Source organism: Cavia porcellus, unplaced genomic scaffold (genome assembly GCF_034190915.1).
Source record: "Cavia porcellus strain 051 isolate PalLab524CR breed Dunkin Hartley unplaced genomic scaffold, mCavPor4.1 scaffold_19, whole genome shotgun sequence".
NCBI lineage: Eukaryota > Metazoa > Chordata > Mammalia > Rodentia > Caviidae > Cavia > Cavia porcellus.
In genome coordinates this window covers 11447220-11467063 of record NW_026947502.1, presented here as the reverse complement: position 1 = coordinate 11467063, position 19844 = coordinate 11447220, and the positions used below count along the sequence as shown (strand labels likewise).

The 19844-nt window shown below is 38.3% G+C and overlaps 1 protein-coding gene and 1 long non-coding RNA gene across 4 annotated transcripts in view; one reads left to right on the top strand and one right to left on the bottom strand.

Moving 5' to 3' along the window:
* The window catches only part of Sgcd (sarcoglycan delta), a 554972-nt gene that overhangs the window by 69744 nt on the left and 465384 nt on the right, over positions 1-19844 (bottom strand). The gene's annotated exons all lie outside the window — the stretch shown is intronic.
* Positions 253-19697, top strand: LOC134471595 (uncharacterized). Of its 2 annotated transcripts, XR_010041069.1 has the most exons (5): positions 253-392; positions 917-975; positions 1597-1754; positions 14731-17850; positions 18078-19697. It is a non-coding gene; the product is annotated as an uncharacterized LOC134471595 (long non-coding RNA). The 2 variants fall into 2 exon arrangements; XR_010041068.1 differs by lacking the exons at positions 14731-17850; positions 18078-19697 and adding an exon at positions 2420-2603.

The following is a 19844-nucleotide window of genomic DNA, read 5'->3' as shown; positions in this document are numbered from 1 at the left end:
TGGTTACTGCCAAGACACTGAAGTAAATGGCACTCTCCTGGTTGCCTCCCTAGCTGTACCATAAACTTCTTGATAAGGCAGGCATGCATGAAGGAAACTTGGGAAGGATTCAAGGTGGCACACAAGCAAGCTGGAGTTCCTGTGGATACTGAAACACCTAAACCCACAGAGCTCCAAAGCAAGGAAAAAACACTCATCAGCATTACCCATGGTCCCTTCCACCACCCTCCAATCATCTTGCTGTATGCTTCATCAAATATTTCAGAGACTGCTACAGCAGCCCTGAGGCAGTGTGCCTAGGTGTCTTGCTCTGTAGTGAAGGACCAGGAGGAACTAAATAGTTCCGGAAATAAAGCAGAAAAGCAGTGACTTTCCGTCTCATATTTGCCGCTGTGAGTCTTTCCATTCCATCTTGCCTAGCTCTTTTTGTTGTATCACCCACTCATACCTGTGACTCTAAACTGCTTTGGCAAAGCTGCCTTTGGCCAGGAACCTTCGTTCTTACCCAGCTGCTTTCCTCCCTTGTACAGCTGCAGCAGTGGACTCCGCTCTGTCACACACTTGCTTTCAGTATCTGCCCCTTTCCTGGCTTTTACAAATTCCTGCTGCACGGTTTGAAGACATCTGCTCTTGAGAAACATTTTCCTCACTTTCTATATCTTATTCCTGGGTCAGCTCCTTTTCTTTCTTTAGTGCCTAAATGTATGCTGTATCTTTTTGGCCCTTTCTTTTTCTTTCTCCTCTGGAGATGGCATCCTCCCTCCTCTCTTCTCCTGCTGGATTGCTTCCTAGGTATTTATACTTATCAGGCTTTGTGTTCCTTTGAGAAAAATTAAAAGTGAAGTGATCTAGTTTAAGGTCTAACCATCTCCACAATCTTCCTATCTTTCCAATAACATCCCTGTGATTCTTTTAGGTTTTATGTCTTAGAATGGTGTTATTCGGTTGATAAATACTGTGACATGCTAAAGATGGGTAAGTGTGTGGGAAGTATGGACTATCCCTGCCTTTCCCCAGCCTGCTGTGAGGAAAAAAACAATTCAGCATAGACACACAATACTGGCAATCCACTGCTATGGTGGTGTCAACCTGGCAGCCAATTTGGAGGGTCTCATGGAAAGGGGAGATGTTTTCTACTCTGAGATCTTATGAAGCAGTTATACAGAAAGGACATAGAAATATTCTGAGACTATTTGAAGACTATTCAGAGGCCAATTAGGAGAAGAAAGCATTTGTAATTTACCATATCTCTAATGCACCGCAGGGGTGAGGATGTGAGAATCTATTCATGCCTGATAGACACCAGTCATCCACCACCATGACCTCATGGTAGTCAGCAGTGTTCTAGCTTATCCTCCTGCCTGCCTTTTCTACCTGGAATGTCATCAGCCTTTCTAGGCCCTCTAACTTGTAATGGTCTCAACTCTAAGGCAGACTACAAAGTACTCTCATTTGACAATTCATAACGACCTTCCTAGGAATTTCCTTTAACTGACATTCACTTATTCATTAAATGAATACTAATGATCTTCTATGTTAAAGGCCCTTGTTACGATTTATGTCAGCAATAACCCCAAAACTCTCATGTACTCATAGGTGGAGCTCTTAAAAGGTAACTGGATCATGGGGCACTACAGCTGACTTGCTGTTTTGGAGGCAGGACTTGGATGAAGACAGATCACTGGAGGTGTAGCCTGGGTGTATATGCCTACCTCCCTTCCTGGTTCCTCCCTTCTCTCTCTGGCCAGCATGATGTGAGTATCTTTCCTCTTTCATGTTGTCTCTACCTTGGATCCAGCTGGCTATGAGCTGAACCCTCTAAAACATGGGAGCCCAAATAAACCTCTCCTGTTTTAGATTATGAGTGAGTGTCACAGCAATGAGGAAAATAAGTGACTAAGGCAAGTCGGAGTTCAATGGAACATGGGAATAAACAGCACAACCTATGTTCCTTAGATTATAAATCTCACAGTTTTGTGTGGGAGATCATCAACTAGTAAACAAACGCATTAAACAAGCTCTCATTTATGCAGTTTAGTCTCATCTTTCTGTTTAGTCTCATTGAATCAATCTTAAACTCCCCAAAGTTTTCCTCAAAGAAGAACAGCTATTTTATTAGATTAGATGTCTCTAAGTGGTAACATTTTGTCTACCAAACCTCATAGATGCTTAATGAAATGAATCTATTATGATTTATAGTTTACAGGTGAGGGAAATGAGCATCCAAGAAGTTATAAGATTTTCTCAAGCTCATAAAACTGCTAACTGTCAAAGCCATGGAATTAACTCAGGACTATGTGAGGTCCACAGCTCAGGGTACTGCATAAGTGCTTAACTGTTCCCCACATATTTGCTTTGTTATTCTTGTTAATTAAGTTATCAGGGAATTAGTTCTTTTGCTTGTTTTCTCTTTCACTAGCTAAACAGATTTAAGACACACTGAAGCATAAGAAGCTCTACAATCCAACAAAATTGAATTTGGTCTACAGGAGTACCCATCTCATGTCTTAGAGTTAACCATATCACTTAGCTTTTGCTGATTCTCATTTGTTTATCTCTCACTCAATAAATATTTATATGACAGCATTGTGTTAGACTCTGAGAAATAAAAGGAAACTACTTTGTCACCAGGATGTTTTTGGCTAAACATGATACAAACATAAATAAACTGTGCCCTCAAGTGCCCTGGAACAAAGGCACATTCCATAAGGGGAAACAGGGGACACAGGACCAAAGACATAGAAGTGGGACCCGAAACTGGTGCTGGAATTCAGTATACAATTTAGTCAAAATGATAGCGAGAAGAGATCAATGAAGTCTCAGAGGAAAACCTGTCTATTTTATGAGATTTCATAGCTTATCAACTTCATAAAATCTTATTGAGTGGACAATTCCACTCAAACTTTTCCTCGAAGCTAGGGTGATCCCTTTGATAGAACCAAGCATCTCTATTTACTGGGCATTTTAATGCTATTGTGGCTGTCACTCCATCCCTGCTCTCCTCCATCTCTACAGAAGCATTAGTGGGAGAATGGCTCCCCTTACCATATTTTATCATAGGCTTTGGCAGTTGACCATCTTTCCTGAAACGTGTCAACGCTTTAATATCTTTTGTTCTCTTGGGAGCTCTAAGTTAAACTTCCCAGGTGAATGTATGCACAGGAGAAAGAAGCATGGGGAGGGAAACACTGATAAATGGCCATGAATCCACTGTGTGAGTTTGGAGACTCTTCCTGCTAATACTGTGGTAAGCACTCTCAAGTGTAAACCTCAGCTTTTCCTACTCCTTGACCTCAACTACGTTAAAGCCATGGAGAACCCAACCCCTGCAGATCAAACCGTGTCCTCTGTGTCTCTTTACAAGTGGACACACTATCTTCTTCCTACACTTCCAATCAGTGTTCTGCCTAGCATTCTAGTGTTCCTTGTGCATACTGCTTTATTTTTCTTGCTTATGATATTAAACTCTAAAGTCAGAATACTAAATAGCCTGAGATAATGCCTTTTTGGTAGAGCCTAAAAACATTTTTGCATTTATATTGTAGTGCAACACATTTGTGCTAACTCTAAAGTCAGAGTACTAAATAGCCTGAGATAATGCCTTTTTGGTAGAGCCTAAAAACATTTTTGCATTTACATTGTAGTGCAACACATTTGTGCTAACACATTTATGTATTCTGTAAGCTGACATTCTATATTATCTATATTTTGGATCCTCTAGTAAGTCTAATAATATATTACAGTTAAAATAATATGTCATATTTTAGCCTTAGTAAGTAAATTACTAAGTAATTCATCAGACAGAAAAGGCACCTATCTTTTTATCCTTTTTTATATATACACCTTAAGGTTTTCATTAAATCCAGGGGCCAGGAATATGTTACTTTAGCTATGGCAATCTCCTTCATTATGCTAGCCTTCAATTAAATGACAGCCCGCTGAGGTTATATTTTCACCTCTGAGATAGCATTCGATTTGGCAACTTCATTTGATGTAATCCATTTTTAGATGGACAGCACAGGATCAGAATATTTTTCACCAGCAAAGTTACCTTACACTAAAAATAAATCAAAAAACACCTAACAGTGAAACATTTAAAAATCATTCTAGTGATGAATATGGCAAAGCTTCTTTTATTCTGCAATTAAACTTGTTCTCCCCATCACCTACAGGTTAAATCCAAACTTGTGAGCACAGCATTCAAATCTGCATCATTCTGCCCTAATTACCTGTCCTGTATCATCTGCCACTGTCAGCCCCAGACATGCTGATCAAGTTTGATCACACCGTCCAGAACTTCCCTTTCCCTTGCCATGCTCATGATGCTATCTCCACCTACCACAGTGCTCTCACCTTTTTCTCTTTTTTGGTGAATTTCTCATCACTTTTCAGGCCCAGTACATTTATCTTTTCTTCAGTGTTGCCCACTTCTATGAGTTAGGGGGAAACAGACTGACTTTCTTTTTCTTAACTTTCAGAGTCTACTAGTTATGCTGTATTTTCTAAGCTACTCTTTTTTTCCCCTTCCCTTTTCATTAGAGTATGTTTTGGATACATAAGAAATATATTTATGGGGGGAATTGGCATAGGTACGCATTGTATCTTGGTCCTCCTGTTTGCCCCATACTTTATAGGGCATGTGTTCACCAAGGTGGGAACACGGCTTAATCATCTTTGTACTCCTACTAATAGAAGCATGAGGAAGCCTTACTTAGTGGCTGAATGAACAAGGGGTATTACCACTCCCTTCCTATGCACAGGAAGCTCCCACAGGGTAGTAAAATACTGGTGATAAGTGATAGAGAAGTTATTATCTGACTCTAATGTCAAGACTCAAGCAGTCATGATACCAGAACAGCATGAGATCGGATGAGAAGTACAGATTAAGTGCTGTAAGACAGAGTCCAGTACCACAGTACCAGCAAATGTCCAGGCTTGGCACCAGGAGACTGAGTTTAGTGCTGATTGCTGAGCTTCGCTGATTGTTGGTGGGTAAAGGATACTCTGCCTCTCTGGATTTTGACTTTCGCATTCATAAAACAATATAAGTGAACCAGATTAATATCTAACTGTCTTTTGCATCTTCTTCTCCTACAAATAATCATTCTGTAATGGCTCCTTCTTGTTTGAAGACTACAGCATGTTTACAAGATGAAGACACAGCTGTCTTCAGGGAATAAGGAGGTGACAATAACAGATTTGATCAGCACACATCCTATTCCTGTAGTGACATATTGTACTCTACCTCCTTGATAGGAAACATGATGTTAATTAAAAAGCAAATAATAGTTAAAAGTTCAAAAAATAAATGCAAACTACCATACTAAACAACTCCTATTTATAATGTCAGTATCAGTAGCAAAATTTATAGAAGAATTCTGCATCACGTCTTCACAATTTCTTTTAGGGAAGGAATTCTCTTTGTTTGGGAAAATACTTTGATGTACAGCTTTAGGGAAAGATAAAACCCTAAGGCAAGAATCTGTAGGAACCTGAGGAGCCAAATATGTAACTAGACAGATCTGTATTAGACAGAATTCAAAATAGGGAGAATGGGGTTAGGGCTAAAAAGTGGAGACGCAGGAAAAACCCAGGAAAGACAGAGCACCAGATAATGTAGCCTGGGGATCAGGGAGACAAAGAATATTTATTGTTACACTTTAGCTTGCTTTGCCTTTTCAAAATTTTAGCAAAATCTTCTGTCTATACCAGAGCTATGCGTGAGCAGACTTTGGGCAAGTGAAAAATTCTGAACTGCACATCCAATCAGTGTGTTGTTACACTGACAAGTGAACAGGATGCGGTGTCCTTTCAGGGACTCCATACAAAGTTGTGCAGGTTCTGTACTACTCAAAAGTGCGTGCGTGTGTGTGCATGCGTGTGTAAGGTCCATTTAAATCCTAAGAATTACAGCTTTCGGCATTTGCATTTTGTATAGCTATCAGACAGTATCTCACTATAAAAAATCATGACTGTTATGACAATTCTGTGACCCGAGAGAAGTGACCTGAAGTGGGATATGCTGTTTTAATTTACACAAAGGTAATGTGAGGCCTTGTGGTGGTGTTTAGTCTTAAAACAGAAACCACTGACAGAACAGGCATTCAGGATCAAAGGTGATCAGGCTCTAGGAGTGTGATTAGGACATTATGCTTTCTACAAACGTGTTCAAAAAGGGAAAAATCACTATCAGGTAGATTAGAGGACAAGATAATCAGCTGACATCCAAGTAACATGTGGACAAAGCAGTGTTAGGGATATTAACAGAAACCCACACAAGTCCTACTCTCCCCCCATCTTTCTACAGCTTCCCATTATATGCACAGACTTGCCGGAACTTTTATGTGAACAAGAACTACAATAAAATTCATGTGCACAATGTGGCACTGCCACCCACAGAACTATCCAAGAGTGTCTCAGTACTGTAACAAGGAAACTGGGTTTCCCAGGGGTAGAAGATACTTACTGCTTCTCTCCCACCCCCAGTTATAATGTGTACGGGCATAAACCTCTCGCTGTCTTCATTTTTCACTCTTGGAAGACAGACAGGGAATTCTGGATTGCTCGCGTACACTTCCCTTTCATTGCTTGGTTTACAAGCAATCATATCACCCCACACAAACTATAATTTCCTCTTTGTTATCTCTACTTCTTTCAGCCAAACAGGATTCACTGCAGAAATAATAATGAGCCATTACCTTTGATGTAGCGGCTGCCTGTGCTGTCGAGATGGAGCTGTGCCAACATTAGAGATTAATGCATATTAAGGAAGTGAAGAGAATTACACATCTAGATGATGTGAACACCCAGCAGCACACTGTTTACTTTCCATACACTTATATACTTATTCAAAGCTTCTAATTGGTTTTTTGGGGGGTATAATAGTATGCAAAATCTGAATAGAAGGTTAACTGTAAATACTAATCTAATAATTATTACCCTATAAATTTATATCTAGTAACTTGTAATCATTGCCTTTTATTTCTCTCTCCCTCAGTTGCCTACTCTTCCATCTTTCCACCCTCCCAACCCACTTATTCAAACATTTACTGAATGTCCACTAATATGCTGGGCAGTGATTCAGAGCTTATGATAAGCACTGCTCGTCGTGCTGAGGGTATGTGATACAGTACCGCCCCCTCAGAAGCCAGTTCCTGACCTTGGCTTCACTCTGCACCCACCAGTCACATGCTGTAGGTCTGCATGATATATCCATAAAGACTTGGATTTAATTCTTTGGGGATTGGGACTAAGAATCAGGATGATTTTTAAACTCCTCAGGTAGAACCAATGAAGCAAAGCTTGAGAATCACAGTTGCACAGTGTCCGTGGTCACAGAGCGGGGTTTTGTCCTTTCGATGAGCTCTGTCAAGCCTCATCTCAGATGCCAGGTCCAAAGCTTAGAGGCAGTGGCTGAAAAGTATATTCTGTGCTTTCACACATTTTTCTCATGGTGTGGTATTTTTCTCTTGTGGCAGAGCATCCAGGAGGGTATGAGTGCAAACTTGATTTCTGACTTTTCTTTTTCCTTTTAAGAAGTTTAATTAGTATGTGTTTGCAATGCTTGAATTTTACATTCAACTTAGGAAGGAGGTACTTGTGTGTAACACATCTTGATTCTGTTTTAACCTACTGTTGTTAATAAGAAAGTGTGAAAGCCTCTCTACATAGATGCAATGGGAGGAATCGGAAAGAAATACAGCAGGACACTGAGACCACTTTTGTTCTCATTGAGAAAAGATCTCTTGCATGGCATTATAGTGTAGCAGGGAAAAAAAAGGCTGAAGCCAGGTAAATATAAGCTATTTTTTCCCTGACTGCCCCAATATTCTTGTGCAGGCCTGCAAACCTCCGTGAGACTCTTGGTGCTCACCTGTAAAATGGGGATAACTACACTGTCTTCCTCCACAGGAGGTTTTCCTCAAGTGACAAAAAGAGGCACAAAGGAATTATTATGGCTTGAGGCATGGAATATGGTTTACAAATGCTGACCATTTTGCCTGGTATTCAAAAACCTCTCCTGCTTGAACACAGATTCCACAGGAGGCTGGCCCATGTCTAGAACATACACAGTAGATATACACAAATATCTGTGGATTACAGTCCTTTGTATAATACTTCTCTGTACAGCTTGACAAGCGCAGCTAGAACCTGATGTTTCTGCACTGTGCAGATTCCAACAATAGATATTCCAAAGTCTGGGTTCACTTGAGGCCATTTCTCCTTCTCTTCCTTCACTGGGTGTGTCCTCAGATCTCAGTAAGCTTTTCAGGTTGGGGAACCGAGGGGCTCAGCACTACTTAATTTGTCTTAGCTCCATGAGGGTTGTCTCAAGGGCTGCCCCCCAGAACCCACAGAAGCAGTTTCTTTTCTGTGTGACACTCAGACACGATACCTCATTTGTAGCCATTACACCAGCCTTCAAAAAATTACTGTGGAATTTGCTCATAATAGCCTTTGGGGTGTCTAACTACCTGCCATTGTCAAAGAGAATTAATTTTCCTAGAAAAGCCACAGAGGCCACTGTATCTAACAGGTAAATTTGGCCCTGCAGTAGTTTACAGGCAAGAACCAAGAGTTCAGTGGCAGCCACCCATGGTTTTAAGTTAAAAATCCACCCACGACATTTAAAAAAATTGGTGCACATGATGGCCTTTCGAGGGAAGCAAACAGCATAACTCATAAGGGCACAATTTAATGGAGGAGCAAACTTTTATGAACATATATAAAAATAAATGGGAAATCTCTTGAAAGATACAAAATATGCATGTGAATATTTTTAAAAATCTCATTAGAATTTAATGTGTAATTTCATTTTCCTGCTAAGGTTGGGAAGAAGCTACTGATTGCTGGCAACAGAATACAATGTATCCACACAAGGTAGATTGTTTCTTAGATTTTCTGCTTGACCTGGTCCACTGGGGAGCTCAATAATTCCACATCTCCCTCCTTTAAGTAGCTGAAGGAATCAGAAAGGAGAGTACTGTGGTTACTATTCTGTTAACACTGGAAGACTTTAAAATATCTTTGTAGTTAAATGCTACTCTTTCCCATAATTAAACAATATCACAGTTGTATTCTTACCACACTGCAATCAAATTCAGAAAAAGTTCAAAAGCTCTTTACAGGACGAGTGCTTACAAAAACTAATCTTTTTATTCATGATCATGCTGTTTAGCACTTCATCTTATCTACATCATGCTTTCTTCATTTGCTTCTCCTTAAAAAAGACTTGTCTCTCTGGCAAGCCTTCAAGCACAAGGTAAATTACTTTTCCTATTAAAAAGGATGTCAAAAGCAGGGTTAAGTTCACTTTTAATTTTGGGAGCAACTTGGCAAATTAACCTACTCCAATTTGTTTTATCATTGTCTTCATTACCTTGGTCCATGCAAAATTGGTTATGAAAGAGTTGCTGCCTGTTTTATATAAGAGACAGACTATAGGAAGATTTCCAGATCTATAGGATACATTTCTTACCATTCTCAAGAATGAATAACAGTTTCCTGGATCAACAAAGGTCCAGAAACAAACATTTTTTTTTTAAATTAGAGGTCCCAAGAAATGTTTGAAGTAGTTCATATACATTGTGTCATTTGATTCTACAAGATGGGTCTTATTCATAACCCTTTATCACAAATGAGCTGAGGCATTTGGAGGCGCTGTAAGACTTGGCAGGGGTCGTACTATAGCAGGTGGCAAAATCAAAACTCAGTCTTCACAGCCTGAGTCCAGAGCTCTGCTCCTGACCTTGACCACAGCAGTATCTGTGACTGCCTTACCGACCGATTTCTTAAAATAGCACTAGTGGAAAGAAAGGATGTAAAATTTTCACTATACTAAACAAGAAGTTTCATAATCATTCCTGTTTCCCTCTCTGTCAATGTGTCCTAGCCTTTCAGAAAGTTTTTGAGGGGCCATTTGTGAAAGTGCTTTGAAATTTATAAACCACCATAAGAAAATGAACTGTTCTCCAAACTACTCACAGTTTAAGGGAAAAAAGGAATAAGTATTGACCACAGAATCTGACCTTCAACCACTCCAATAAGAGAGCATTTTAAGGAATTTAAACTTAATGATGGACTCCTAGTAAAATGGATCTGTGAGCAGTACTTGAAACCCTGCGTCTTTGAAGCTTCATAGCAGCATATATTTGACAGGTCATGAAGTTAAAATCCCCCCTTCTGATGCTTGAACCACCTCTATAATCACCCTGATGGGACAGTCAGCTGTGCCTTGAGTGATGGGACACTTACGCCTATCAGCGGAGGCAGCTGACTACTGCAGACCATTAGAAAGTGCTTTCTTTTACTAATCTGATTCACTTTCAGTTCTGTCCCTTCACTCTGGAGCCACTTAGGTCATTAGAATAAAGAGCAGAGGAATCTTGTGTGAGAACATCACGCTTTGCACAAAGAAAGGGAGGCTATACCTTGACTCCTAACTTCGTTGCTGCCTGGCTCATGCTATGGGCTTATGTGATGGAAGACAAGATCCTCCATATGCTGTCTTCTCCCTTCTGACCTCCAGCCTCAGAATGAGCCCACTAAGAACTGGAATGTATTGAATAATAGCTTCTTGAGCCCTCAGAGTGGGCCCTGTCCAATCTACCAAGGCTGTGTCTCACAAACAGTCCTTGAAAATGAAACCACCCATCTCCATAATCAGAAGAAACTTAATGCCTGCTGCTTGCCCCTTTGATCTTATTCATCATACACAGATTTTCTTTATACATCTGCATGATGAGGCTGAAGGGCACTTCCATCATTTCCCAGCGAGCTTTCCATGAGGACCATGGGACAGCTATAAACTAATAGACAGATGCATCATGTTAAGAAGGGTATCAACACTTTCCTTTAATCAGTACACAGTCAATATTCTCCATCATGAATAACTAATTAGTGTCTCAATTTCGATCCTCAGATGCCACTGCAAAAATCTATCTGTGGGATGTCATCTGCACTTAAAGGAGGGACACGCATTGTAATTAAGTTTTAAGCTATTACTTCAGCATGAAGCTGCCACGAAGTGTGAAATGACTATAATTCACATTTTTAAGACCCTGAATTTATTAGCATCTATTATCTATTCAAGGTTAGGGGTATGGCACGTGGATTGTCAAAGGATTCAAATTCCTCTTGGCTTTATAATTCGGGAGTGACTATGTCTGAGCTCAGATGTGAGGCAAAGAAAATTATCATTAATGAATTAGGTTGTATTTGTGGGAAAAATTCCAAAGACCTAGAAACTCATCTTCTTTTGTGAACAGAAAGAAGCAATGAAAGGTATAACTGGGTATAGGGGGACCTGGTGTTCCTTGAGGAATTACGACAAGCACGGCTGAGAAAATGAATGGGAGCTGTCGGGTACAACACTTCAAGTTAAGAGCTGTTCCGCTGGTGCATGACTATTGCACAACCCAGGGAAGAAAAAGGAATGTAAAGTTTTGCAACTGTTTATGAAATAGAGAAATAGATTGTTCTCCTTTGGAAGTGATTAAGGATAGACAAAAGACAGGCATGGGGCAAATAAGTGCTGAGACAAAACTCAAGATCCTAGGGAGATTGATCATTTTCCATCATAAATAATATATAGGAGGCAGTTACAGATACGTTTGCTTGTTGAGCATGTTTGAAGGGGAAAGGATTTATATGATTTACCTAATTTGAACTCCCTCATAGGTAATTCACTGCACCCAAAATTGAAGCACAGGGTGCTCTGCATTTTTACAGCAGAAAGAACACAGCCTGCAGTTGTATCAAGAAAGATCTCCTTATGTTAGAAATAAAGAAATAGAAATAAAGAAAAAGAAATATGGGTATCTGGAAGGAGGGTAATGTTTCCAGAAAAGAACAGTGTTTCAAGAAACACAACACAAAGATTCTAAGATGCTCTAGAGGCAACAAGGAAAGGGCAATGTGGTTAAAGCCTAGAGGACAGAGGTCTTAAATGAGGTAATTAAGTGAGGTACTGTACACATATATCTATATTATATAGATTTATTTTATATATATATATATATTTTTTTTCTCACACACATGCTGACATGTAATTGGTCTCAGGTCTCTGGATTTCTGATTAGAGCTTTATCAAATGCTTGGGTGATTCATGCATGACTTGACTTTCTGAGAGTGAAGCAAACCTCTCAGAAAGTTTCGTGTATACTAATGAAACTAATTGGGTGGTGCTTTGAAACAGGATGATCTCTGATTTTTCTAGAAATGGTAGTAAGTATAATGACTACAAATGGGTCCTTTCCCCTAAAAAGGCTAACAGAGGATTAAAAAGGTAAGAGGAAAGAGGAGAAAAAAGATAGCAACCATATTTTGGAAGATGAGAATCAAAGGGTGAATAGTAATTTCATTAAGATGACAGAAAATTAAAAGCTAAGAGCCTGTGGGATTGGTGAAGATCACGCTGCAGAGTCTTACCATGCCCAGGAATCAGAATGATCAGGCACCTCTGTGGTTGGGAGTATCTAGTTGGGAGTCCTGAGGGAAACTGCCAGCACCTACACTGTTTCTTCATTCTGCCCATACCTACCCTTGCTATCAAGGAACCACCTGCTTTGGAAGAATCAAGTTAACTCTGGACCCTGCAATACCAATACAGCATAAGGCAACAATGCTACCCTGAAAACATGGCCAGAGACATACCACAGCGTCCTACCTGTTAACTGGAAATGTCATATTGCATGGACCGCTGAGGTGCCTCTCACTATGAATGTACTGATAACTGGATTTCTGCTAAACACAAGAATAGATTTCTCTTGGAGAAAACTCACCAGCCTGAGAGAAAAAAACCTGTCGCTGTGACACTTAGAGTCATCCACCTTAAAGGGGGCAAGGACAAGTGTCTCCTGCAGTAGGGAAGGGTCCAATGGAAAAAGTGCAAAGGGTGAGAAGGAGAAGGGGAAGTAAGTATAATAAAGATGTGCCACGGATGCTAATAACCTAAATGAATGTGAAGACTATACGCCGTGACGTGAGCTAAGGTTAATAACAACAACTAGAATGAAACAATGGGACAGAGAGTTGAAGGAGGGAGGCAAGGGAAAGGAATTTAAAAAGAGAGAAGCTGTGGTATATACATGCAACCACTACCCAAGATGACTGTAAACTGCATGAACTGCAAACATGTACTAAGAAAATAACTTTTCTTAAAAATCCCACTGGATCATCCTGTTTCAAAGCACCACCCAATTAGTTTCATTAGTATACACGAAACTTTCTGAGAGGTTTGCTTCACTCTCAGAAAGTCAAGTCATGCATGAATCACCCAAGCATTTGATAAAGCTCTAATCAGAAATCCAGAGATCTGAGACCAATTACATGTCAGTATGTATGTGAGAATATATATATATATATATATATATATATATATATATATAATATAGATATATGGAGGATACAAGAAACAATCATTAATAAAAACAGGTGATACAACATCTATGCAATTGATATAGAATGTTAAAAAATGGAACAATCATAGACTAAAGATTTTTAGAAGTTAAAATATTAAAACATGAATTAAAAGTGGAAGAATTGGAAAATATGAAGACAGCAGAAAAAAAAAGTAATGTGTCTGGAAAGAGAACGGATAAGGAAGATGCCAAAAGGGTCACATTAGGCTGCATGCGGGCTTCTGTTTTGATATTTCAAGTCGGTGGGACTCACAGAAAGAGCATACACGGAAGTGACATTTGACCCTATATAAGCCATTAGCAGGAAATTGGTAAACTTATCTAGTTCTCTCTGAGCCTTGCTTGTCTTATTCTAAGTTATGTTACTCTGTATTCTAGCAAACCATGGAAAACTAAATCCAAAAAAAAAAAAAGTTACTCTTTGGCTGATTTGTTTTTAGTTCACTTCTGGTTCTCAACTTACCTTAGGTAAGAACTCGTCATTTTGTTCCTCTAAGTTCCCATTACTCTTCGTTTTGAAAAGCTTATAAGTAGAATAAAACAAGACTGACTTCAAGCCAGGATCACCAAGAATATAATTAAGATTTTTTTTCTATACACCCAGCAATGATATCCTACTGTGATGGGGGGTGGTCAAAAGCAATCGTGTGTTTCTTAGCAGCAATACAACAATATACTCTACACAGTTTATATGATAAATTGACAGCATCTGACATTTTAATCAAGATGAACACAATAACAAAGTCATAGTATTTAAGGCAGAGGTTAGCCCTAATTTAGAAATTTTGAAAAATAAACATGCATACTGATTCTGCTCTTAGGCTAAGATTTGGCAATTATTTCTAAGATCCCATGGATATGGATCAAATGTGTAAAAATCCAATTTTGTATCTTACAATTTGGTTTTATCATTTTTGAGTTTTTTTCATATTTTAATCATTATAGTAAAAATTAATCTATGATAGTGATGTCAGAACATTGTCTCTCTCAGGGTCAGCTGAAAACGAGCCAATGATCATACGTAAAAACTATTGATGGTTCTGGCTTTCATAGATAGGCTCACAATGTTTAATAATGTTCTTGAGACAGGCTTGTGAAATGCTTCGGTTGTCAAGGCATTTCCTTCAATATCTTAGTTGAATTTACAAGATTAAAAACCCAAAAATCACTTTTGGGAAGGATGTTTACAGCAACATATGTAGACTACAATTATAATTAATACTGACTTAAGGCTTGCAAGTATAATCATTAACAGCAATTGCCTAATTATGGATTCTAAGAGTTGTTTTTTCTTTATACCATAGTCCAGGATTCTTCAAGACAGAGGGAAAGACTCAAAGCCTTTACAATGTGGCAGAATTTGGAAATATCCTCTAGGACTCACAATAACAGCCTGCCCTTACAGGCTGGCCAGGTGACAAACCAATTTCAGCCATGCAAAGCAAATGGTAATTCTTTAGTTTCCTTAACTAACTTAGGTTTTCTCTCAAACATCTTATCTTCATGGGTTATGAGGAAAAGTTAAATTGAATCTGTTCTGGCAACCTAGGATCAAAAACTTTAAACATTCTCTTAAATTATCATTTTCTTTCAAGGTTCCTGTCTCTTTAGGATACTGTTTTGGAGATTAAGGAAAAGGGGCTCATGTGACTTCCTGGTTCAATAACAAAGAAAATTCAGATTCCAGAAGTTCTTCTGGTCAGCACCAGGTGCTGGCTAGCAGCAGAGTCCAAGTTCTGGTTGGCTCTGCCTGACCCACTCAGTAACCCTTGAGTATGAGCCATAAAGTTGGGGTGTGCCTCCTTCCCACTAGAGGGGCTCTCCCCTTCTTCCAGGAGCTGAAGATCTAAGGAGGCTAATCTAAGCCTCCTTTCCTCCATAGCCCAGGTGACTGGAGGACCACTCAGCATGGCCGCCTAGAATCACAAATCCAAGTATGCAATGATCCTTTGCCTTTGAGATCCTTAAACCCTACCTAATTGGCTTCTTGTTTCCATAACTCACAGAAAACAAGTCACCAGGACACATATTTCACCACTTGCTTTTCTTATATTTACTATCTCCTTTTACCTAAAACTGAGCAGACATAAGAGATGGTGGAATTTTTTTTACAAAAGTGGAATTGTTGGTCAAATGTGTGATCACTTGCATCATTGTAAAAATGAGAACATTGTAAAAATGAGAACAGAATGATGCAGTAACAATTAAGTGGATACAGTTTGTGTGACCTTTATTCTCAGGTTATATTGACTCTGTTGAAATAAACTTTTACACACAAGTTTCTCTAACATCCTTCACTGAAAAAGAAGTTTTAGATACCATCACTTGATGGAAACTTTGCTGGCTGATGAAATTCTAAACTCTATGAACTCTTGAGTTCTTGAGCACTGAATAAAGACAGTGGCTTGACTCCACTTCCAACAAAACCTTAGGTAATTATGCTATACACTGTATTTTTTCATCTTTCTTTTAAATCAGTTTGGTATTTGTGTTTCATGACCAAAATACTCTAAACCCTAAAAAAAAAAATTTAAAAACCCCAATCTTGTATTTGGAATAGTGGAGGGAAGGAGGAAAAGAAGGGAGAAGGAGATAAAGAAAATAACAGAATATGTCCATAAAATATTCAAAACAGAAAATTTAGGAATTTCTTACATAGTGGGGTTGAAGGTTGTTATTCCATGTGTTCTGTGACTCAGTCATCACTTTTGTATTCTTGCCTGCTTGTACATCTCTTTCTCTTTCTCTCCTTTAACATGTGTTTTTACACATTTTTAAAGGTCAGGCTATCTATCCACTATTTCTAGTACTGAGTTTTGGTGGTGGCAGTGGTGGAGACTGCTCCCAAATTTCTAATTAACTGAATCCAGAGGCTCTGACCTATTGTTCTAATAGCTTAAATTTATAAAAAACTAGGAACCAATAATTTTTAGGTAGCTATAAACACTCCAAAATAAAATTAAAAGAAGAAATACATTCATTTTTGTCACCTTGTGAGAGTCTTGTCTACTTCTTATTTCCCGATGATATACATAGGTTTTAAATCTCGCACAATCCCACAGGAATTTAGCTTTTGTACTTTCCATTAAAAAGCAAAACAGAACAAAAAATACCTTCAGAATGTTCAAGTGCATAATGTTTGAAATTTTTTTGCCTTTTTAATGCAACTTTGTTAACATGAAGAAAATAGTAGCCAAGTACTATCTTATTTGGGCTGTAGAATAAGTTTGATTTAGTAAAGTTTTTTAGCCTTAAGTTATGTGATACATTAATTTTTGCAGTTTAGACTTTTACAACCACATCTGAAATTACCTTCACAAAATTTATTAAAGAATACAATTGTCACACAAAAATTAATGCCAAGCCCCTATTTATGTAAACATCCAAGAATGATTTGAAGAGTGACAGAAACATGTTGGGTTAATTGCCCCATGATGGCTCTTGTCCCAGATGTCAGGCTGTGTGATTACTAAAGCAGTCCACTGATTGGGTCGGCACAGTTCTGAGTGTGGATAACTAGAAGGGTCACCCTGGGTGTGAGTGCTGCCCACCCTAAGGGCATGTTGCTGGGATAGGAGAGACGGTCACTGCTTGCTTCCTTTTAGTTTGCTTCCTTCCTGCCTTCTGCCCACCATGAACTGTTTTTCCCCTGTGATACCCCTCTACCTTGCCACCCCACCTTGAAGCCAGCCAACCATGAACTGCAACCTCTACAAACTGTGAGCTAAATAAATCTTTCTTTTCTTAACTTGCAGGGGTTGAGTATTTTGTCTCAGCAATGAGAAAAGAAACTAAGACAGCCCCAGTACTAAATGGCCTTACAGATCCATTCTGTTTGACTCTTAAAACTATTTACTGACTTTTTCCTGTCTCTTTTCTTTCAACAGAAATGAAGACAACCTGACGTAACACTCCTTGGTAGCTTGCATCGTTTTCTGTGTTTATTCTGACTTGGTTCATATCTACAGCTTAGGCAGTACAATGCAGTGTTGTATTTAGGGGTTTTATTTCTGTTCTAGCCTTAAGTAAAACCTACTTAAATTACTTATTTCTGTGTTCCCTTGTAAGTATCTAGCATATACTTGGAGCAAAGTACCTGATCTTCAATGAGCCAGATAATCAGATTACAATCCTTGTTGTAATTGTATATAAAGCAAGAATACATCATGTAGCAGTTGAGCAAGATGTGAAAAATTATTTCATAAAGGCCTTTTGGCTTCTTGCTGTTGTATGGTTCATTCCAAACCTTGGGGGGATATTTAGAAAAACACATTTGTCTACATGAATGCAGTAGTTAATATAATCCTCTTCCTTTTTTCACATTTGCCAAGGCATGTGGCTGCGAAATAAGATTTCACGGTCTATTTCATGTTCTTGTAGGATCAGAATCCTACAAGGAAACTTCACAGTTGAAAGAACCTTAGAGCAGGTAGGCATTCAAAAGCAGCCTCTGTTCTCATAGAAAAAACATATGCAAAACGGAGTGGCCTATTTCTTGCTTCAGATCATGAACAGCCTGAGACCAGTGATTTTTCCATTTATCTTTATATAAACTCCAGGAGGAAAAAAGAGTGAACATTTAATGTATTCACATTCTATAATCATGAATTTATTAAAATCCAATTTCAATTCAAGTTTGGTTTTTCTTATTTCAAGGGATCTGTATACTGTTTGGAAGAACATGACATCATCATTTCTGAATTAAGCAGCAGGGCTAAAGTCAACAAGTACTGCCTAAGAAAGAAGTATGGTATGGACCTTTGTGATTTCACTATCTGTCTGGAAAGAAGCAACCACTGTTTCTGTGAATTTGAGCACAATTCTGAATTGTTTACAAACATCTAGAAAGACTTGAAATATCTATCTCATTCCCTTGTCCTTTTATCCCTCTTTTTGCTTTCCATGACTGTGCTGTGACTTCTTTTTCCTCTTCAATGCCTTAGAGATAGCCAACCATGGACTAAAGCCTCTATAAACCACAAAGCAAAACAAAATCCTTTCCTCCTTTAATTTACAGGTGTCAGCGAGGAGAACATAACTAAGACATCTACTGAGAGCTTTTAAGATCCTTTAATTTGTATCTTAATAAACTGCATTTCTGTTAAACTTGTATTTATATATTTTTTAATTTGTAAGATATTGATGTGATTTCATTCCTTTAAAGAAATCTTAACAGAGTATGATATGATAGCACTGTAAGTTGTTAGAGAAAACTGAGTGAAAGGTATATGAGAAAATTGCATGAAATCTGTAACTCTGGTTTAAATTTAGAATTATTTTAGAACAAAAGTGCAATAATACAAAGATGTTAATTCTTGAAATCTAGAAGAGTGATGACTTTTTAATTGACAGTGCAATTAGCTATTAGACACACAAAGGGTTTGTTGCACCATCTGACACTCAGTCCTTTGTGCTCTACTATGTTACCGTTGAGAAATGGGCCTCTGCTTCATCTCAATGGCTCTTCTTCTACCTATTGATAAAGGTGCAGAGGCCTCATTTCAACCATTCTGCTTCCCTAAGTTGAGAAGACAACCTAGCATGAATGTAGCTATGAAAGTCTGATGCAGCTGTAAAGTCAGAGGCTAAGAGATTCAGCTAACAAATTTATCATCTCTTGACTCAGTATCCAAGACCAGTACCAATCAACAGCACAGGGTGATACGGCACTATTAAATAAATGACATATATGAAACATACACAGACGTTCTGCTTTCCTAAAGTTGTCTGGGTTTACCTATAAATGATACAGGATTATTTTTTCATTTAGTTGGAGACTCTCCAAGCACCACTCAAAAAAAAGAAATTTGCAGGAGGGCGAATATGCTGAATTATATTATTGCAGATTCTTGACTCAATCCAGCCTATCATCATTTGAAAAATCAGAGCAAACAGAAGAATATATCTAAATATTTTCATGCTTCCTAGAAGAAAACTTTTGTCTAGCCTCTGTGGAATATATACAGAACTTTAGAGTATGTAGTGAAAACATAGTCCTCATCCAAAATCTTTATTTTTATTTATCTAGAGTAAACTTAGGAAATCTAGTCATGAAATTTTCAGCTTTTCACGGGCAATTTCCAGTGTTTTCCAAAGGTTAAGCACAGATACTGTATCAACTTGCTACGTGAGCAAATATGCTATGTTCTTCAGGACATGAATCTCTAAAGTGAGTCAATGAATACATGGAAAGCTGTCCTTTTTTCTTTGATTTATAATGTACATCTTTATGGCAATCTATGGTAATTTGTATGGTGTACAATGTATACTGAGGAAATAAAGGTAACTAGCATTTGCATCTCCTAATACATTTGTAATTTTTTTGTGTTAAGAATATTTGAGCATAGATCAAATATAAAACAAATTATACAAACGATACTTATGCTACAGTGTTTCATAATGTTAGTATTTGTTCCTCCCATG